Genomic DNA, 21,539 nt, shown 5'->3' with positions numbered 1-21,539 from the left:
TTTACCATCACAATTTCCCATGGCACCATCTCCTTCATCACCAGGAGATCCTACCACTGGTCAATTCCCGCCCTCCTTAACAGGATGCTTAGCTGATCTTGTAGACATTATGGTGTGCCTGGTGAGTCCCATATTGGTGCCCCAACTGAGAAGTAGCCTATTCCGAGTATTTTCCTTATGCCTACCCATAAGGTAAGTGCCACCTTAAGTGTCTTCAATCTGACTAAAAATGTCCTTGCCCCAAACCTATAGAGAAACCCCATTCAACCCTGCTCCTTAACCATTTTCTCCAATAGCCCACCCCAGTTCAAGGGCCCTGGTTTACCTAAAAGTATTCTGTAGTTTTTAAACTGAAAGGCCATGCAGTATAATCTTAGGTCTGGGAGTGCCAGTCCGCCTTTTCCTAGTTTACATCTTCATTTTTTCCAAGACAACCTTACTCCTCTAGCTGCCCAGACAAAGCTACACAGTTTCCCCTGTAGTTTATCTATCATGCCGTTGGGGAACGTAAGAGGGATACAATTAAAACGGTATGTCAGCTTTGGTAATACCACAATTTTAATTAAAGTTACTCTTCCACATAATGAAAGAGGTAGATTTTTCCATCTGAGTAGTGTTTTTTCGATTTCCTTCACTACCCATTCTAAATTGTGCTGAGGGATTTCCTCCAATGAATTAATAATGTATATTCCAAGATACCTGCTCTCTCTCTGTACCCTTCCATTCCAGTCTGGGATGTTCCAACAAAGAGTTCCGTTTTTTTCATTGTTTACCAAATACCCCGAGAATGCCCCGAACTCTTTAGATAATATTTCAACCCTGGGAATCGTTAAAGCGGGGTCTGCTGTGTAGATGATGAGATCATCCGCATATAATGCGATTTTCTTATTATATGCACCTGCACGGAAAGTAATCACCAGTTCATCCTGATGAAGTATCTGGGCAAATGGGTCAATATAAATATTGAACAATAATGATGAGATAGGGCACCCCTGTCAAGTCCCTCCTGAAATCGGGAAGCTCCTAGTAAGGGCGCCATTAAGAAGAATCCTAGCTGTTGTATGATGATATAAGGCTTTTAGTGTTGTTACAAAACATGGCCCAAACCCCATGGCCTCCAATACTTTCCAAAGATAATTCCAACAGACACGATCAAAAGATTTTCGCGAGATCCACTGAATTTACCGCCAAGGGGACCGACCGTGATGTTGCTAGGTCAATACTACCTATTAGCTGCTGAGTCAATTCGTGGATCTGCCACCCAGAGATAAATCACTTTTGATCCACGTGGATAAGGGGCTAATTTGGACAGCCTGCCCGCTAAAATGCTAGCAAAGAATTTATAGTCCGCATTTAGCAGGCATATCAGTCGATATGACACAGCTTTCCCAGGTCCTTTGCTGGTTTTAAAATCCAAACTATGGAGGCATCTCTCCATGATTTCAGAATGTATGTCTCTCCCCTATATACCATATTAAACAAATTTTCCCAGATAAGGAGGACTTCCTCTTTTAGAATTTTTTATACTTTTGAGGGGATGATATATAGGCCAGCAGCCTTCCCATTCTTAGCACTTTTTATTTCCCCCCTAATTTCCTCCTGAGTGATTTCAGCTTCTATCTGCTGTTCCCGTTTGCCAATCAATGTAGGGAGACCAAGTGACCTAAGCCAACATTTAAGCTTTTGGGGCTCAGGGTCAACATCTTCCTTGTAATGCTGCGCAAAAAGTGCCACTACATGGTTCGGCATGGTTTCCCAATTATCTAGCGCCTCCCCTGACGCCCCCCAAAACTCCTTTATCTAATTTTTAGTTCTTTCTACCCTGGACTTCCATGCCAGCAGAGCCCCTGCTTTCCCTCCATACTCAAATTACCTAACATTTGCAGCCTGCCGCCTTGCATTACACTTTAGCTCCAACTTGAGCTTGTATTTTAGTTGGGCCTCTTCTAACCTTCTTACCATCCCTTCCCTTTCTTCTCCGGGATTTATAGAATGCAAGGCTTCTTTAAGATTTCCAATTACTCTTTCAATCTTTGCTAATTCTGCCCTTTCTTCCCTACTTTTTGCACACCCAAGATTTGTAAAGACCCCCGTATATAAGCCTTAAAGGCATCCCATACTATTCCAGGGGAAGGCAGTGCCTTTGTTATGTATGAAGTATTCTAAAGAAGCCTCTTTCAAGGGAATCCCTACCCCCTCATCTAAGAGAAGGGCATGCTTTATTGTCCATCCCTTCCAAGGCTGCAGTCCTGGGGCCTGTAACTTCATAATAATTGCAGAATGGTCCGATATGTGGGGTGGAAGATGTTCAATCCCTTTAATATTAGAGACGAGACACTTATCAAGTAAGAAATAATCTAATCTTGAGAAATTATATTTTTTACTATGAAATGTATGACCTCTCATCTTCCCTCTCAAATGTTTCCAGACGTGTCTACCAGTCCTAAATCCTGCATCAGATTTTTCAAGCCATACCGCATTCTGGGAACTGGACCAATATCCCTTTGAGTAGATCGATCAATTACAGGATCCAACAATACATTAAAATCCCCACCCACAATCACAGGAGCAGAATTATCTACCAATCTTAGATCAAATTCAATAAGGTGCTTTGGGTCATCCTCATTAGGTCCATAGAAACCGGCACGTACAAAATCACTATCCGCTCACTTCAGATGGGCTAAGACCCATCTAAAGGAGCTATCCATACTTGAGGACCTAAGCTCGATCTCACTGCCTCTTTTTATAAAAATTGCAACACCCTTGCAACTTTGTGCTTGGTCAGAGACTATGAAGTTCTGGACCCAACTATACCTGCCAAACAGATCCTTACTTTACCTTACTAACAGATGTGTTTCCTGTAGGATCATAATTTGCACCTGACTATCTTCCAGATATTTCAACACTACCCTCTGTCTATGCTTTGACCTAAGACTATTCACATTCCATCAATACTAATGATTCTAGCCATATTGCTTCCTCTATAATTCACCCTCCTTCATTCCTAACTTATATGGACTCTCTCGTGGTTCTGAGGACTTTTTTAGGGGCATATCAGCAAGGGCCGGCGTTAATTATCGCTTAGCGCTCTTAGCGTAAGGATAATTATCGCCGAGCAACTCAGAATTTTATCGCGGAGATAGCGTGCTATTAGCAACGCTTAACTCCAAAGCGATAAAATTCAGAGCGCAAGCTGCCAATTGTGAGATTATCGCTGGAAATACAGTGATAATCCCATAAGGTTTGGCGATAGCTTGCTAATAGGGATAGACATACTTAGCCATCTTACATAGGATATCATGGCTAAGTCAGAAAAATACCAGTCGTAAAAAAGCAGCGTTAACCGCAGTTAGCGCTGCTTTTTTTTTATCTCTAACAGGGTTATCCTTGATAATAGGAGAAATGTCGCTTAGTGACATTTCTCCTATCATTTTATTCTGGAACGCCCCCTTTGCATCTCATTAGAGATGCAAGGGGAAGCATAGAGTAAAAGGATGCTAACATGCGAATTTGCGTGTTAGCACCCTGTTGCTGATAGGGCGCTAGGTTTATCTCTGCTTTTTTGGCTTTTAAAGCCAAAAAAGCAGAGATAAAGCCCTTGTTGATATACCCATTAGTTTTTTTACCCCCCTGCTCCCCACCCATGCCCATTCTCCCCCACTACCATCACCCCCCTTCCCCTTGGTCAACCCCGGGGAACCCTCCCTCTGTTTTTAGGCATGAAAATGCCTATTGGACGCACCATCTGGGAATAGAAACCGATTTGAAATATACAGGAGAGCTAGGAGAGCTAACTGTCATATTACTCTATTATGTCAGTCACTTAGCAATATCTCTCTTCTTTTTTATTGTATAAATTAATGACTCGACATCTTTTACTGCACAATAATTATACATTTGGTTGTCCCACATAATTAGCAGCATTGCGCGGAATTTTAATTGAACCTTGGCTCCCAACTTCCTTAGGTCCTCCATCTTATTTCCTAGCTCCCATTGCCTCTGTTCTGTAGATTTACATAGGTCAGACCTGACTAGCAATGAGTATTCATCCACTAAGTAGGAACTTTTTTTTAGGGCACTACTTAGGATCTCCTCTTTGATGGTATAGGAGAGGAAATTTACAAGAATCTTCCTGGGTTTGACCCTTTGCAGGTTGCGGCGAAAAGGCTTTCTATGAGCTCTTTGGATTTCATAGTCAAGATTTATACCTTTGTTGTCTTTTAAGACCGTGTTCCATAACAGCTTGATGATGAAAGCCTTCATAGACGACCTCTCCTCAGCCTCCGGAATGTTAAAAAATCTCAGATTATTCCTTCGAGAGTGGTTTTCCAATCTCTCAAGATCTTCTTTTAAGGATAGATTTTGTCTAGTTAGCTAAGAGAGATCAGATGTGTTCTTTATCACATCATGCCCATAACCACCTCTTCCTCTAACTTCTTTGTACGAAGGGCAACTTCGTCTAGTTTATGAGTTAACTCCAGGCAAGAGGCTTGTATGCCTATCTGGTTTGCTTCTGAAACTTCGAAGCGTTGCTTGATTTTGCTTTTCAAGTCCAGTAAAATGCTTGCCAGTGAGTTTTCTGAGCCTCCCTGGGCCATTTCGGAATTTACCATATCCATACTGCTCTGACTATACCCAGTCCCAGTTTGATCAACATGCTCAGCTTGTTCGGGGGCTCCTGGATCATCCATTAGTGCCAACATAGCAAACCTATTACTGACAGGAGTTACAGGAGCTTCTACTTGAGGTGTCATGAAGTTACAGCTAGACTGATTCTGATTTTGTTTCGGGGATCCATCGCCATAATCAGTACCTTTATTAATAGTTGTTTCAATTTCCTCACCATTCCCATGACTGCTAGGGTTATCTACTCCCAAGTTTGGGTCTGCACCTCCGTCTTTCTGCATACTTGGTAGTATGCAAAAAAATTATTTGAATGGAGGAGTGATTTTAATTTTAGTTGGCAGATTTGTTATGTTTTTATTTTTATTCTCACTATCGTCTCTTGGTGGTTTACCAGCTCCTCTTCTCTGAAGACTCACTCCACCTGGCCAACCCCGCCTTCCCTTAACAGCAATTTTGGCTCCTTGTGCTGGCGCTAGAGACAGTTCTGATGAGATAGGAATAAAATTTGTCTTACTTCCTCCAGTATTTCTGATCCTTAAAGTATACCTGAAGGGTTTGTCTCCAGACTCACCTTCCACGGCAGTACTGAAGAACCGGGGTTTAACCCAGCCGCGTCAGGGGCATGCCTAAGATCTTCGAGTTCACCTGTCTTGGTATACAGAGACACGGAATACTTCTGGATGGCATCAGAGACCAAGTTTATTAGCTGCAGCTAGTAACAGTGATCCTAGAAATACATCACGGTGTAAATTCTCAGGAGACTGCTCATTTTACTAAGGCGAGACATCTCCTTTTATACCCAATATTCACATCATAAATGTACACCCACTGCACAAAATTCTAGCCAATAAGGTACATTTTCAAACAAAGTGTCACATAACAAAAACTCAATTTACAGTATCCCAACCCAAAAGTTAATTATTAGGAATGTCCCAAATTCAATCTCCACAAGCCGGACAAACCTATAATTGAAAGCATAACCCATGTAATGAAGAAACATAAAAAAAGAAACGGTAACAGATGCTGAACAAGATAAGGCATGTGCAAGGAAACTAAAAGTTAATGATGTCCTGAACATTGATTGGCAATCTCAGACAAAGATCGATCAGGGAAATTGGCTTCGCGGGGTCAGTTTCAGGTGCAGAGGTCAGTTTCTTACAGTTCATTTCAGAGTCAAAAAGAAACCTAGTTAATGTATACATGACCTAAGAAGGCCAGGCCACTTTATTCGCCAGGCTACCTTCACACGCCTACGTGAGGGCAACACAAAATGGTGGCACAGAACAAAATGGAGAAAGACTCGAGAATTACAGAACCTCAGTACCTGTCTCCATATGCGAGGAATGCCTCGCTCTCTCACTGAACTCTCTTCTCCACCGTGCTCCTAGTGCGTTGTTCTGACCCCCAGCCATCTGATCAGCCATCTGCACAGTTTCCACAGGGAGCTGCTGTCAGACACGACTTGTTCTGCCTCTACCCCCAGTCCTAACGCCGGCCTCCCAGGAACGCCGAAGCTCTGCTGCTGCCTCCTTCCATCGCGTCCTTGGGGATCTGCAGTCAACCACTTGGCCCCCAGAAGACCTGCCTGAGTGGGCCTGTGTCTCTAACATCTACGTGCAGTACAGTGCGGTACGGTATTTCACTTCACAGCTCCCCTCACAGCTCTCCTTAAACAGTGCGCATTGCTTTCCCCTGATGGAGTACGTGGCCATGACCGCCTAGCTCACGGCTGCCATTTTCCCCTCCCTTATCAGAGAGTAGTGCTAAGCATTTGTTGTACTCGTATTGGCAATAAATGAGGCACACACTCAAGAATAAATCCGAGACCAATTTGCAGAAATAAATAAATAACATCGATTTTTACATAATTTTCTGACCAAGAACTTCATTAGAAGTACTTTTAAAGTTATGGTTTTTCAAAGTTCACAAAATAATTCACTGTTGTGGACTCTTTCTTCTTGGTCTTCGGTGTAGGGGGTCCAGTACCATGGGTATTTGCATGGCATTGCATTGCTTCAATAAGTCCTGGAGTCCTGTCACTTGGTGGGGGGACAGACCTCACCCTTCGAAGCTGATGTACCTCTTCTGGTCAAGCAGCAGGCAGGGTTTGGCACCGACTGCAACACAAAAAATGGACAGTGGGCCACAGAGCACTGACACAGCACTAGTTTAGACAATCTGACCAATATCTTACAAAAAATGTATAAACATAGTTTGTGTGTGCAAATTCCAAAAGCACCCCCTGCCCAAAGGTCCTTCCTTAAACAGGAACAACAAAGAAAGCGATAAATTGGAACTGCACCACCATTCTTAACATATATGTAAGAAATACTAAATGTCCACAACATTCACTAGAAACGATTTGTATGAACAAAGTTCATTATCCCATCAGTTGCATATTTATTCTTTATTTCCAATCGAATAACCATCAGCCAACGCGTTTCGTCCTATTCAAGTAGGAAGGACTTCTTCAGGACTGAAAATTTAAAAATACCTATATGGCCTTTACAAGACTCAATGCATGTACAACCACAATAAAAAAATTACAAAACATATATATATACATACATATATACATATAATACATTTAAAAGGGAGAAACACATATACGACAATTCACAACTTTATACATATGGTACAAAATATACACTTTAACTATCACATCCTAATTAACATGCAAATGTCATTGTGTACACAACCTGCTGTAATCTGTATCACCCAGGATGGTCTTTTATTCTGATTCAGAATGGACGAAGGACAGTATGAGAACAGCAAAGGAAGACAAGAGAAGACTCCTAATCAAATTCTGAGACAAAGGGGGAAAAAAGGGGAAAAAGAGAGGAAGGGGGTGGGGGGAGGGGAAAGGGAGAAGATATCTCTGAATACTCCACCGACGTGAAACACCAGAAATAAAGTAAATGAAAAATGGATGAAAAAATACGAATTTCCCCTTCAGACAGTGTCATCCCCATGCTAAGGGAATAGAATGGAACATACCAATCAATCTTCTCATGAGGCGACCGCGATCTCAAGAACGGAATATTATGTGGCAAAATTGTGTTGATAGAAAAATCATCAGGTTCCTGAAATGCGAGCCATGAGAAATGTTAGGTAGGCAGCCATGTTCTTATACACCTGAACGCAATATCAATAGGAATGAATGCCTACCTCAACCTCTCAAAGTCTTGGAACAATTGTTTTTCCAAAAATTAACATCATGGGCCAGTTCATCAAGGTCCCAGGGTGATCCGGTATGGTAACCGCAGAGAAAAAGTAGCCAACGTGTAAAGAGCCAATCTGTGGATGGGTATTATCCACCCAGTGCGATAGTCCTATGGAAAGGAAAGGCTGGGATAGGCAATTATCACTAAGCATGCATGGTTTGTTATTTCAATATTTTCGATCATTTGAATCTTTCTAGCAAATGGCCTCTTGTCATACGATGTATTATAAGGGCCTTGTACTATACAGCATATCTACGTTCCACATAAACATTTTAAAAAACCCATCCATGCGAAAGTCAAAACATGTACAATAATGCGCATAGAAATACAGTCCATACAAAAAATCTTCACACGCACCCAGCCTAAACAACCGGTTTAGAAATGGAAGCAATCAGGAATGTAGTGTGCGCGGTCAAAGTGCGAAAGGAGCAATGTGCACAGAGAAAATTCAATCCACCGACAGTACATACTCCCAACCCAAAGGTATGGCTTATTACTACGTGAATGCGAGAGGACAATTCATATTAAACAAATGAGCGAAGTTCATACTGAACACCTCCCCCTGCCAGTTAAGCATTGTCTCCAATAACGAGTCCAAACAGGGAGCGAAGTCTAACGGGTCCAAGGAAAGTAATCCGTATATACTGTAGACCGACTTGAACTTGTCCCAATCCCACCTATGTGAGAATCGTCGCCCAAATTACTTGTAATCGCAGCACGTGGAAGCGTAGTTCAAGTCTCCATTATTTTGAAAGAGCAGAGCCCTCCTCATGCGCTTCTATTTACACACGTCAGCGTGCGACGTAAAAGTGTTATGACATCATATCCTCCCTGGCGATGTTACAAACTGTGTAGCAATGCGGTCTCCATATTGGATAAATATATTTACTTGGTGCATGTCTAATCGTCCCCCCACAAATATTGTTACAATTATAGCGTGTTGTGATAGGCACGCACAATTTTCTACAGTAGGGCTTCAGTTCTTGGGTCAGCAGCTCTTCTTTGCCATTGCTCTTCTCAGGTCAATTGAGTCTATGTTAAGGGTCTGAGGATGTCACCAAAATACTTAATTTAGGGGCGTTAAAGGGGGTGACAGGTAGTAGGCAATGAGCTACCTATCTTTAGGGTGCCTACAACCCTCTCTGTGACCACTTCTTGTTGAAAGGGGTACTACCAATGGGCTACCTAACTTTTGGCTGTCTATGCCCTCTAAGGGACTACTGTGTGTGGGACGGAGCACTACCCTAGCCCTGATAGGTTGATTTCCTATCATCACAAGTTTGAGGAATTGGAAAAGCAGTGTCCATATCACGTGCTCCACCTTAGGGGTGGTGCTGGCTGAATTTGGGAACACCTCCTAACCTAACTAATTTTCCCACATGTCCTCCCACCAAAAGGGGAGCAGGAAAGTGGGGTTGGCATCTTCCACTATCTGGAGATGACTGAATTGCATTTCAAAGGTGGTCTCGCCTTTGAATCTTCCTGGCATGGAGGAGTTGTGAAGCTCCACCGCCAAGAGTAGACTTTGTTCCTGGCCTCTGAGAGCACTGGCTCTTACCCCATGATGTCAGAAACATATCTGGTGGTGGCGGGCAGACTAAGATTGGTCCAGTGCTTGGTAGGTTTTTTCAGGTGACCTTCTGAAAGGGTCTCTTGTGTGCATTTATTAATAAATCCATCACTGGTAAGCTAGCAAGGTACTTGGTACAATATTAGTGGTGAACCACGGCCTAAAGGTTCAGCAAGCTTTAGACAATGAGTTAATCAACCAAAGACTCAGTAAGATGGAACAGACTCTGCTGGCACTTCCAAAACAGCTGCAGGCTGCGCAGCAAAGAATCTCAGATATTGAAGACAAACTGGTGCTTCTGCAATCTCATTCCATACCAGAATCTGCAACAATCTCAGAGCTGGAGCTAAAACTACAATCATTGGAGAACCACGTAGGAAGCTCTAATCTTCGATTCACAGGAATTCCGGAAGGGAGTGAATCCCAAGGTCAAATATAGTATGTTCCTAAGCTTATCAGCAAATTGATCAAAGATCGTATCTTACCATCCGCTCCCGAGGATTTGACAATCATGCAAGCACATAGAGTTCCTTTTCATCAGGCACATGGGGCTAAATATTCGCAAACTATCCTGGTTCATTTTTCAGACTTTTGGATCAACGAGCAAGTTCTCACAAGAGCAATTAAGCAGAAAACGTTTACAGTCCTGCAAAACGCCTCCATTAAGATTTTTTCAGATTTGTCCGTGATGTCAGTGAGGCGCCGAAAGGCGTTCCAACAACTAGCCTTTGAGTTTAGATCTATTGGCGCTCAAGCCTCCTTAGTCCAATCTACAAAACTCAAAGTTGTTTGGAAAGGACAATTTAAGATCTTTAATGTTCTTTCTGAAGCTCAAGACTTTTTAAAGTTAATCAGAACCTAAAGATGTATTTGGAATTTGTACTAATCTTTTATTCTTTACTTTTGTTGTTATGGTCTGCAGGGTTCATGCGGGGGAATGGGAGGATGGTGGGGGAGGCAATTCTGACAGGACAGGGTGCAATTCCATGGCATCCTTCAGATAGGGATCCCGCATGGCATGATGCAAGGGGGTCACCCATCACATGAATGGGTAGGGTGGGCTGGGTGGGGGTTGGGTCGGGGTAGCAGCAAAAAATGAATGGATCAAAGTCTTTTGTGGTCTTTACATAGGTGGTTTCTTTCATTTTTGTTTTCAATATTTAAGCTTATATGTTTTTTGTGTGATGAAAGTTGTCATTCTGATAACAAATGGATAGTATCAGAATAATTTTGTGCAATGCGAATGGGTTGTTGAATTCAAGAAAAACAAATACAATGTTGAGGGTTGTTTGTTTTCCTTTTCCCCACAGGTGTTGTTTTTGAAGGAAACTCATTTTAAGTCAAATTCACCTAAACTGGTTAAACCTAAGGGGTATAACCAAGCCTATTTTGCTTCTGCAGATGTGTCTGCTCATGGGGTGGCGATTATATTTTCTAATAATTGCAACTGTGAAGTACTAAAAATCAGTTGAGTTGTTCAGGGTCGATGGATTTATTAAAAAAAATAATTTTAGAGGTATATTGTTTGATCTTTTGAATTACTATGGTCCTATATTTGATGATATGTCAGCTTTGGGCCAGATCTATGATTTATTGGTTGGTTCTGATGGTTTAATATTTTGGGGGGGGATTTCAATTTTATTCAAGATATCCGCTCAGACACTTCAAATCCAGCTAAGAAGCAACTAAAACCTAAATGAAGTAAAATGATAAATAAGATGAAACAAGATTTTGCCTTGCTGAATCCCTGGCATCAAAGTCCTCCAGGGCAAGGCCACCTCCTGTATAGATTTTGTTTTTATTGATAATCTGCTTTACAAAGGAGAGTCGGATATTATTTCCATCTCTTTTTCCAATACCTCAGCTATTTCTATTCGTATCCAGATGAATCTAACAAGGTCTAGAATTAGCAAACTGTGGTATTTTGATAAATCCCATTTGGAAGTTGCAGAGAGGATCCCGGTAATGAAGTCCTTTATTAAGCATTTTTTTAATGTTAATGAGTATACGGTCCAGTGTTTTCTATGTGGAGGTTTTCAAACAGCCTTCAAAGGTCAGGTAACAGGATATACATCTGTGGTGAATAAGCTACATTCCCAAGAGATGTTGGTGTTACAGCTGGCAGTGGAAAATTCTACGGCTAACTTAAAGATGGCTAGGTCTGTGTCTCAAAAAGTAGCTTCCCGTCAAGAAGCTAAAGATAAGTTGAGACAATTTTTCAATTTACAGGCAATTAAGGGGAGCAAGGCTTACAAGCAAAAACTATATAAGGAAAGCTAACACATAGGACATCTGGCCTGGGTTAAAAAAATCTAGAATAGTCTAAAAATAGTCAGAGATCCGCTCACAGGCGCAGTTGTAGATTCAAGGAATGAAATTGCGGGGTCTTTTTGTGACATTTGAGAAATATTTACAAGCTGATGCTGCAAATTACTTTAGATTCACTTACACAATATTTTGAATCTATTAAATTGCCTTCTATCTCAAAGAGCATGAGTGATTCCCTTGATAAACCTGTCTCACAAGTCAAAGTTGGCAATGTATTGAAATGTATAGCTAATGCAAAAGCTCCAGGAAATTATGGAATCTTTGTTGAATTTTTAAAAACTTTTGAGCCCTTACTTCTGCCCTTCCTTACCAAGCTTTAATCCTGGATGAAAAACTGTGACCCTATATCTAAAAACTTAAAAGCAGCGGTGGTGGTATGTTTTCTTAAGAAAGATAAGGATCCTAGTGTTACTGGTTCACATCGGTCCATAAGCTTACTAAACATAGATTATAGCCTTATAGCCCGCCGTATCGGGCTATACCGGCCATTAAAGGCAGCGTTAAAGGCCCGAGCCTAAGGCGAGGGACTTTAACAAAAGCAGCGGGACTTTAATAGCGGTATAGCCCTGCTACGAAGGGCTATAAGGCTATTAGAACATTCTGCCACTAGAGGGCAGAATGTTCTAATAAATTGAACAAAGGCTTCTCGAAGCTCGAAGGGATTTAAATCCCCTCGAGCTTCGAGAGGCTTTTGTAAAACATTGGAATGTTGGTCTGCGGGCCTTTACCGGCCCGTAGAAGCATGGAGCACTCCATTGTCTACAATGGAGTGCTCCACATTCCAATGTTCTAATATAAGATATTCATGAAAATCTGAGCAATAAGGCTGGTCCTGCTCGCACAACAGGTGGTCCATCCGGATCAGACAGGTTTTATACCCCTTAGATATATGGCCTCTAATACATATTTTTTGATCCAAGCATTTGACTACCTGTTAGCCAACAAGGTGAAGGCAGCAATCTTAATGCATGATGCAGAAAAACGTTTGACCTTGTTGACTGGCAGGCTTTGCTTTTTATTTTGTTAAAGTTTGGTTTTCCTAAAAAGCTGGTCAAAATGCTAAAAGAGCTTTTTATGGTCTCAGAGGCAAAAATGTTGATAAATAAGGAATAGGCAGGTGTAGTTAAGATTTAGCGTGGGACTAGACAGGGATTCCCATTGTGCCCTCTATAATTTTTGCTTTTTTTAGAAACTTTGGCAACAAAAATCGCAACAATCCCCATATAGTGCCCCCGTTTGCGACCATGCCAAAGATTACATTATTTGCAGACAGCCTCATTCTTGATCTATCAGCAGAGCCAGCTAATGTCCTCAATGCTTTTGATTAAATACGTGCTTTCACACAAATAAGGGGGAATAGGTTGAACCAAGCAAAGAACTAGGTACTTTGGTTTAATATTCCTTCTGAATGGCTTCCTTTTCACCCCCACAGGCAATTTCAAAACCTATTAGATACTTAGGCCTATTTATGACCAACCAGAATGATCAACTATTTACATTAAATGATGGAAAGACACTAACAAAAGCTAATTGTTTATTAGATAGTTGATCTCTTCTTTCCTTAACTTTAATTGGCCGTGTATCTTTGGTTAAAATGTGTATTCTACCATTATTTTTATTTTTGTTAATTCACCTCCCTATTAAAATTCCTAAAGGATATTTTACGAAGGTGCAAAAATTAATTCTGAGTTTTATCTGGGCAAAGAAACAGCCTAGAACTTCACTAGCAATTTGTTACAATTAGATACAACGTCCCTAATTTTGAGCTGTATTATCCGGCATACTCTGTTGATTCAGTTACCAATGATAGAATCCAAATTTGATAATTTTCTGCTAAATACTATGCTGACCGAAAGTGCAATTCAATTACCCACGTTTCTCCATTACCCGAAAATGCCTAAAAAATCGATATACAAGAAAATATCTGAAATAGCTTGTTGTGTGCAATCATTTTTCAAAATATATCAAATTCCTACATATCATTTATATTAAAAAGTCGGTGAATGTTTGGCTTTTGGTTTCCAGCTCATGGGGGTCTCTTCCAATTATGGAAAGAGGTGGGTTTCGAATACTTTGGGGATTTTTTTAACATCTCAAATATGATTACCTGTGAGACGCTTTCCCAACAGCTGGGCCCTAGGTTTCAGCCCTTTCATTTAGCTTCAATCAAATATCAAGCTTTTTAAAAACGAATTATGGAACGACCAATAACCTAGCCGCTCGGATATTAAGCCAATTATATGTTCAGGGCTTAAGTGGGGTCGGTAACTGGTATTCTTGTAAAGGGCAGCTTGGCGAACAGAAAGTGATTGATAACTTTTTTGGTAAACTATTAAAAGAAACTGGGTGCGGTGTTAGCAAAAAAGAATGGCAGTCTTTATGCGCAGTAGGCCATTGAGCACTACAAGCTGCCAACTATAAGAGAATGGCCTTCTTGTCAAGATGGCTAACCTACAACACACCAAAAAGACTGTATAAGCTGTTCCTGACTCAGCCACGGCCCGTATAGGGCGTGTTACCAGGGCGGTGACGTGGGGCAGCGGATGCGCAGGGTGGGGGGTTGCAAAATGCGGCATACGGCCGATTGCAGGTAAGCTATGAAAAAAAAAAAAGAATTTCGTTGCGCGCTGCATCGCATTTGGCGATGCAGCGCGCGCAACACAAATTTGTTTTATTTATGCGGTGAAGTGAAGCGGAGTGTGGTATAGAGGATAGTAGAACTAGAGAATCTATCTGTGATATGTTTGATAAATTAAATTTGACAGAAAAGGACTTTGGTAATTGATAAAGTGATTGCGCATCAGAGGAGGTAAGAAAAGAATCGGTTGAGTATAACTGATGGATCAAAAGTAAACCTCTGTCTCGCCAAGTCTTCCAAAAAATGGGTTTATTTTTGGTTTTTAAGAAATTTGTTATGCCAAATAGATTAATTAAGAAATTGATCTTTAGCTGAGAGGTGAGATAGCATAAAGGAGTGAAATAGTTTAAGAAAAGTGTTATGTATAGGTGAAGATAGAAAGCGAGATTTATGAGTAAAAGTAAGGGATTCATCAAGGGAAAAAGGGGATAAAAAAGAATGTTCTAAATCCTTCTATAATGGAGAGGGATTAAGAATAGAGTCCTTTAATGATTTCGAAAGTTGCTTAAGAAGGAAGGTATTATGGTAAAGTTGAAAATGAGGAAAAATTAACCCCACCTTGAGAATTAGGGCGCTTTAGCTTAATTAAAGACATGCATGGTTTCTTCCTATTCTATAAAAATATTGAAAGAATAGAGTTAATTTTTTTGAAAAGGTATGCAGGAAGACTGAGAGGAATAGCTGAGATTAAGTAAAAAATGATGGGAGCAAGCATCATTGTAATGGTATCAAGTCTGCCCCTCCAGGACAAGTATAAAGGGATAAAAAGGAATGTTCTAAATCCTTCCATAATCGAGAGGGATTAGGAGTAGATTCCTTTAATGATTTAGAGAGTTGCTTAAGAAGGAAGGCCTTATGGTAAAGTTGAAAATAAGCAAAATTAACCCCACCTTGAGATTAGGGCGCTTTAGCTTAATTAAAGACATGCATGGTTTCTTCTTGTTCCATAAAAATATTGAAAGAATAGAGTTAATTTTTTTTTTAAAGTATGCATGAAGACTGAGAGGAATAGCTGAGATCAAGTAAAAAATGATGGGAGCAAGCATCATTTTAATGGTATCAAGTCTGCCCCACCAGGACAAGTATAAAGGATGCCATTTGTCAGTGGAAGCAGAGAGAGTAGAAAAGAGACGGGTCATATTTAGGGAAATGTCGGAGTTTGTTGGATTTTAGCTAAAAATGGTTCTAAAGCTAGAATGAAAAGGAGAGGGCAAACACCTGTCTGTAATATAAAGGGGTCGGAAAAAGAACCGTTAGTGAAAATGGTGGCGAAGTGTATAATAAAGAAATGTAAGAAATGAATTTGGGACCAAACCCGAACCAGGACAAAGTATGAAAAATAAAAGACCAATCCATTCGGTCAAAAGCTTTCACTGCATCTAAAGAGATGGCTGCAAGAGAATGGGGATACTTGTTAGCTTTATGTAGTATATTAAAGAAGGTCCGGGTATTGTCCGAAATATTCCTTCCTTTAATAAAGCCAGACTGTTCCTTATAAATAATAGATTGTAAGATAGGTTCTAATCGAAGTCCAAGTATTTTAGCGAATACTTTATAATCAGAATTGAATGATATCGGCCTTTAATTTTTACAAAGATGAGGATCTTTCCCATCCTTAGGGATTAAGCAATTAAGAGCATTCTGAAAAGTGCCAGAAGAGGCATTAGAGGAGATAAAGTATGAAAACAAAGAGAGAAGATGGAGAAGTAGGGCTTTGGAGAAATGGGAATAGATTTCCACAGGGAATCCATTTGGGCCAGTTGCTTTCCCTGGTTTTAGAAGTTTTAGGGCTTGAGAAATATCTTTCATGGAGATATTTTGATCCAATGAAGAAAATAAATATCTGTGGGAAATTGTTTTTGGATGGAAGCAAGATAATTTTGTAAGTCTAGGGAATCTGGAGAAGATTCAGGAGTATAAAGAGAAGTGTAATCTTTTTTTAACTCATCTAAAATCTGAAAATGATTAGTAACTGGAGCAGAGGCAGAGTTTAATACATAATCAATGTCAGAGTGGGCCTTTTTGATTTTGAGGTACGAAACAAGAAGCTTGCCCGCTTTGTTCTGACCCCCATTGTAATGAGCACCACCTCTAAGATCAGCTACAGAGTTGGTTAATGTATAGAGAGATTCAAGTAATTTAATGGATTTAAGAATTTCATTCGCTTTATGGGAGTGCTTACGCTTCTTTTTAGCAACATAGGAAATAATAAAGTCTCTAGCAGAGGCTTTAAAAGAGTCCCAAACAATAGAAAAGGTTGAAACAGAAAAAAAAAATGTTTAAAACATTCAGTAATTAAATTTTCAAAGGAGGATGTGAACGATTGGGCAGCTAATAACATGCCATCTCTTTTTAGAAGTAGTAATGGGGAGTAGTTCTAGGTCTAATATTACAGACCTCAGCGATCAAAATGGATCCAATGTCTGTATGTAAAATAGATTGAGTTAGTGATTTTGAGACAAATAAATAATCTATTCTTGACTGTGAAAGGTGCGTGGGGGAGAAGAAGGTATATTCACGAAGTTGTGGGTGGTAGAGTCTCCACGAATCAACGAGGGATCTGTGAGCAATGAGATTGGTGAATTGTTGGTGCATTGATGAAGAAATAAAAGGTGTTTTAGATGTGCGATCAATGTAAGGGTCAATAATTAGATTACAATCTCCACCAAAAATAACATATGGTGTATCAATAGACATCAAAAGCAAAGAAATGTGTGGCCAGAGAGTGTTGTCTGGTTTAGTAGGTGCGTATATATTAAATAGGGTAATAGGTACATCCTTAATTTTAAGGTGAATAATTAACCATTGACCATCGTCATCTAAGTCCTGAGAAAGAAAAGAAACTTTAAGTTTTTTATGAATAAGGATTACAGTACCATTTCGTTTACTAGTGCCTGGGGAGGAAAAAACATGTCCAACCCATTGTCTCTTAAGTTTAAGAACTTCTGAAACTACTAAATGAGATTATTGTAGGAAAACAATATCTGAATTAAGGTTAGATAAATGGGAGAGTACCCTTTGTCTTTTAATAGGTGTACCCAAACCTTTAACGTTCGAAGAAATAACACGTAGAGTCATTAATCAACCATATAAAATAGAACACTTACAAATTTACAGCATAAATTCAAAAGTAATAAACAATTTGTAATAATTAAAGAGAAAAAAATGGTAAACAATTCTTGAGTTGGAGCAAAAAAGAAGAAAAGAAAGTGATGATGAGATACAGATTGAATTGGGATATGAGAAAAGAAGAGAGCCTGCTGTTGAAATAGAACCAGCTGAGGGAAAGGGGAAAGTGGGACAAGAAAGAAAGAAACGGAAGAAGAGAAGGGGAAAATATAAAATATCAATAAGAGAAGAACATCAAAACATACCAGAAACTCAAACATGGGTGAAGGGTGTGGAGGCAGCAGGACGAGAAGACAAACCAACCGTAACGCTTACGGGGGAGATCACGAGGAAGGAAATATTCTAGACAAAGGACGGACGGGATATAATACCTAAAGGGAGGATATGGGAAAAAAGTGAAAATCAGTTCATTTGTCATGAACATGGAAAACACAAAATAAATACATGACTACAAGTATAACATAAACGTTCTTTTAACAATGTACAACAATGGAGGATAAGAACTGGACGAAACCGACACCTGAAATGAAAGACATGGGAAAAGGAAAAAATTAATTCAATTGTCGTGGACAAGGAGGATATTAAATGAATATATGACTACATCTTAACATCGAGAAAATGATAACGTTCTCAGGAAGATGAGGATCCTGCAAAATCCATGGATTCTTCTCTGCAATTTTCAAGAAAACGTTGAAGTAAAGCTGGGTCTTCATATGTGGTGGCTTTATTTTTATAAGTTACTTTGAAAAGGCAAGAATGTTTCAAACCAAATCTAGCATTCAAATCTCGTAGAGCTGGTCGCATTGCACGAAAGCTTTTCCTTTTATCTGCAGTGGTTTTGGCATAATCCTGTGAGAAAAACAGCTGTAAACCTTGCCAGGCGATTTGACGTTTTATTTTGACTGCCTGCAAATCTTTCAACAAGTGAGTATATTCCAGGAAATAGAGTATGACACCTCTTGGTTTAAGTTGAGATGAAGAAGCAGAGGGAGGACGACCCAATCTGTGAGCTCTTTGTATGTTCAAAAGAGGAGAATCTGGAATATCAAACAAATGTGGGAGAAAAGATTGGTAGAAGGCTAAAGGATTGGATCCTTCCAATCCTTTGGCTAGGCCATACATACGCAGATTATTGCATCTACTGCGATTTTCGAGGTTTTCAACCTGTTTCTGAAGTTGTAAAATTTCAGCTTTCATAGGGGAGATTTGCCGTGAAGAGGCCTGTAATGATTCAACTTGATCTTTCACTGAAGTAAGTTTATTTTGAAATGAGAACCAATTATCCTCCAAGCTTTGTTAGACAAGTATTTGTTTCCGTCATATATGGCTTAAGAGCATGTATTTCATCTAGAAGCAGTTCTATTGAGAGAGGTGGAGGAGAGACAGCGGATGTAGGAGGATCCTTTTTGAGTTGTTTAATGGAGGATAGTGACGATGAAGCATTTGGTTTAGGTGTAGTTTTAATATTGACTTGAGAGGGAGGAGTTTTGGAAACAGGTAGAGGAGAGGGTATTGTAGATGAAGCTTCGGTGAGATGAGGCATACTTATTTGCTTAGGATCTTCCACGTTGTCTTGTAGAACAGAAAAGGGTTTAGAGGTAGGCAGCATGGTGGGTTTTGAGTGGGTGGTAGACAAATTAGGTGAAATAATACCTCGCCCCCCTCTGGTCCTCCCCATAGACATAAGAGAAACAAGTAGGTGAATATTTGTGGAAGCAGAGAGTTGAATGTTCCCGATGGGAAAGTGCTGATATTTTCAGAATGACCGCAGCAGAGGCAACAATACTGTTCACGAATTAGTGGTCAAGTTATTAGGATTACTTCCAGCAATTGAGGAAAAAGTTGCAGTAGACCACAAGGTAGAAGGAATGATGCAGAGATGAGTTTGTTATTATATATTCAGCAAATAGAAGGAAAGACCCACTTTGAAGATGTCAAAAATAAAGCATTTCATGAAAAATGGCATTTATGTCAAGTACAAATGTAGCAATAAAATGCTAGATAGAACCATAGGATGAAAGTCACTCTCTTGCAGGATACCAAAAATAAAATATGCCCATGAAAAATGGAATTTATGGGAAGAGTATTGCGGCAGCAAAATAGATACTAAAAAGGAACCACCAGATGACAGTCACCACTCAGCTAGGTAAACTACTGTATGTTAGAGCAACTGTCTAAAAGCGAAAATGAATAATTGCTGCAAACTTAAAGGTGTCATTTCAAGAAGTACACATTCCTGTTTCAGTAGCATAATACGAGGAGAAAACTGCCAAGAGATGAAGACTGAGAGATATTGGTTGCAGTCTCTTCATGGAGTGTGTCACACACAGGAAAGTAGAAAATAGGAGGAAAGTGGTTTTAACGCTGTAAAAAGCAAGGTAGCCTATGAGAATTGAAGCGTTAAGATAAATTGAAGCGTTTGAAGAAAGGCCGCATTCTCATGAGAAAGGTCACTGCCTCTTGAGGTAAAGTCACGGAGGGCAGAAGATGGCGGTCGCTGGCTCTTCACTCAGCGCGCCGCATATCAGGAGCAGAATTCAAAAGTCAATCCGGGCTTACTGTGGCATGACAAAGGTTTCCTTAGATGCAGTATATATTCCAACGTGAAATCTTCAACTGGAATTTCCCGCAGAGCTCCTCCATCGATGAAACTGTGATGGCTCCCTCGATATCAGTCTGAAGCAGAATCAGAAAGCCACAATCTCGTCAGTGCTTAAGCTACGCCCCCCCTCTTTTGTTGTTTATGAAGAGCTTGACTTTAAATTGTAGAACGTTGTGCATTCTTTTGGTTTGTTTGCTCAGTTCAGGGCCTGGCAAATTGCTCCATTCATTGGTTCTAGGTAGCTTATCTTAAATTTGTGTAGTTTAGATTGAGTTCTGCCTAGCGTAGATTGGAAGGCATTGTATTGTTGTTCCTGTGCCACCATGCTGTCATAGACATTTCACTATGGTATTTGGAATTTGGGTTGGTACCTGTGTCTAGAGGGATGCAGTCTTCCAACCCAAGTGTCTTTGACATAGTCTGTTAGGGGACTAAGGGGATTATTTGTGAGAGGCTTGCGCAGCTGGATCGTCACATTTTTGTATGCTCTGGTGGCTCACGCCTCTCAATCATATCTCTGAGGCAAGGCAAAGCCACTCTGTATGGCTTTGTATAGCCTCATAGAAATGGAGTAAGAAAAAACAGAGCAAATTGATGCCTCGTTTTACATTGCATCAAGGAGACGTTCCATGGCCGTTGTAGTGGGGTTTCCCATGCAACGCTCATGGATTTTGACAATGCCTCAGATTTACTTAATCATGTAAACCTGGGGCAGTGCCAAAACTTTATGCCTCCCCAGAGCAGGAATTATGAGGAGAAATATTTGTATTTATCCTTGTTTGTTCCTCTTTCAATGTTTGCTGCATTCTGCAGCAGAATTACAACAAGGAAAATGCCTCTCTGTATAGCTTTTGTGCAGGAAGGTGCCCCTTCCTGCATCAAAAACAATCCTGCCTGCAACTGAGGCACCCTTGCACCATTGTGCAAGGTTGCCTATGTTGGTGCTAGGCAGCAAATTATAAAATCAACAGTTGATGGACAGAAAGCAGAACAATGTCATACATCTACCCCAGTATAGAGCTCTGGACCTAAATCCATCATTTTTTTCCTCACCATGTAATTCCAGTTTGAACCCAGCCACATGCAAATCAGTCTTGACCCTGTGCCTCCTGGGAACAGTCCAGCCCGAACTGCCAAGCCAGGTCCTCCCTGTACTGGGAACAAGCATCCTAGGACTAGTTGGCTCGTTCTCTTTTGCAGAGCAAGAATATATATATATATATATATATATATATATGCCATGCAAGAATATATGTATAATATATATATATCTATATATATATATATTACCTACTGGCGGTCGCCAGTAGGTAGTTATAGTTAGGACCCCTTTTCCATAGGAAATCCGCAACATTCTATTTTGAATAACTTTGGCGCCGGTCGACGAATCCTCGCGAATTTTTCAAAATAGGTGGGGCGCTA

Source organism: Triturus cristatus, chromosome 2_2 (genome assembly GCF_964204655.1).
Source record: "Triturus cristatus chromosome 2_2, aTriCri1.1, whole genome shotgun sequence".
Lineage (NCBI taxonomy): Eukaryota > Metazoa > Chordata > Amphibia > Caudata > Salamandridae > Triturus > Triturus cristatus.
Note: the sequence above shows the minus strand (reverse complement) of the source record.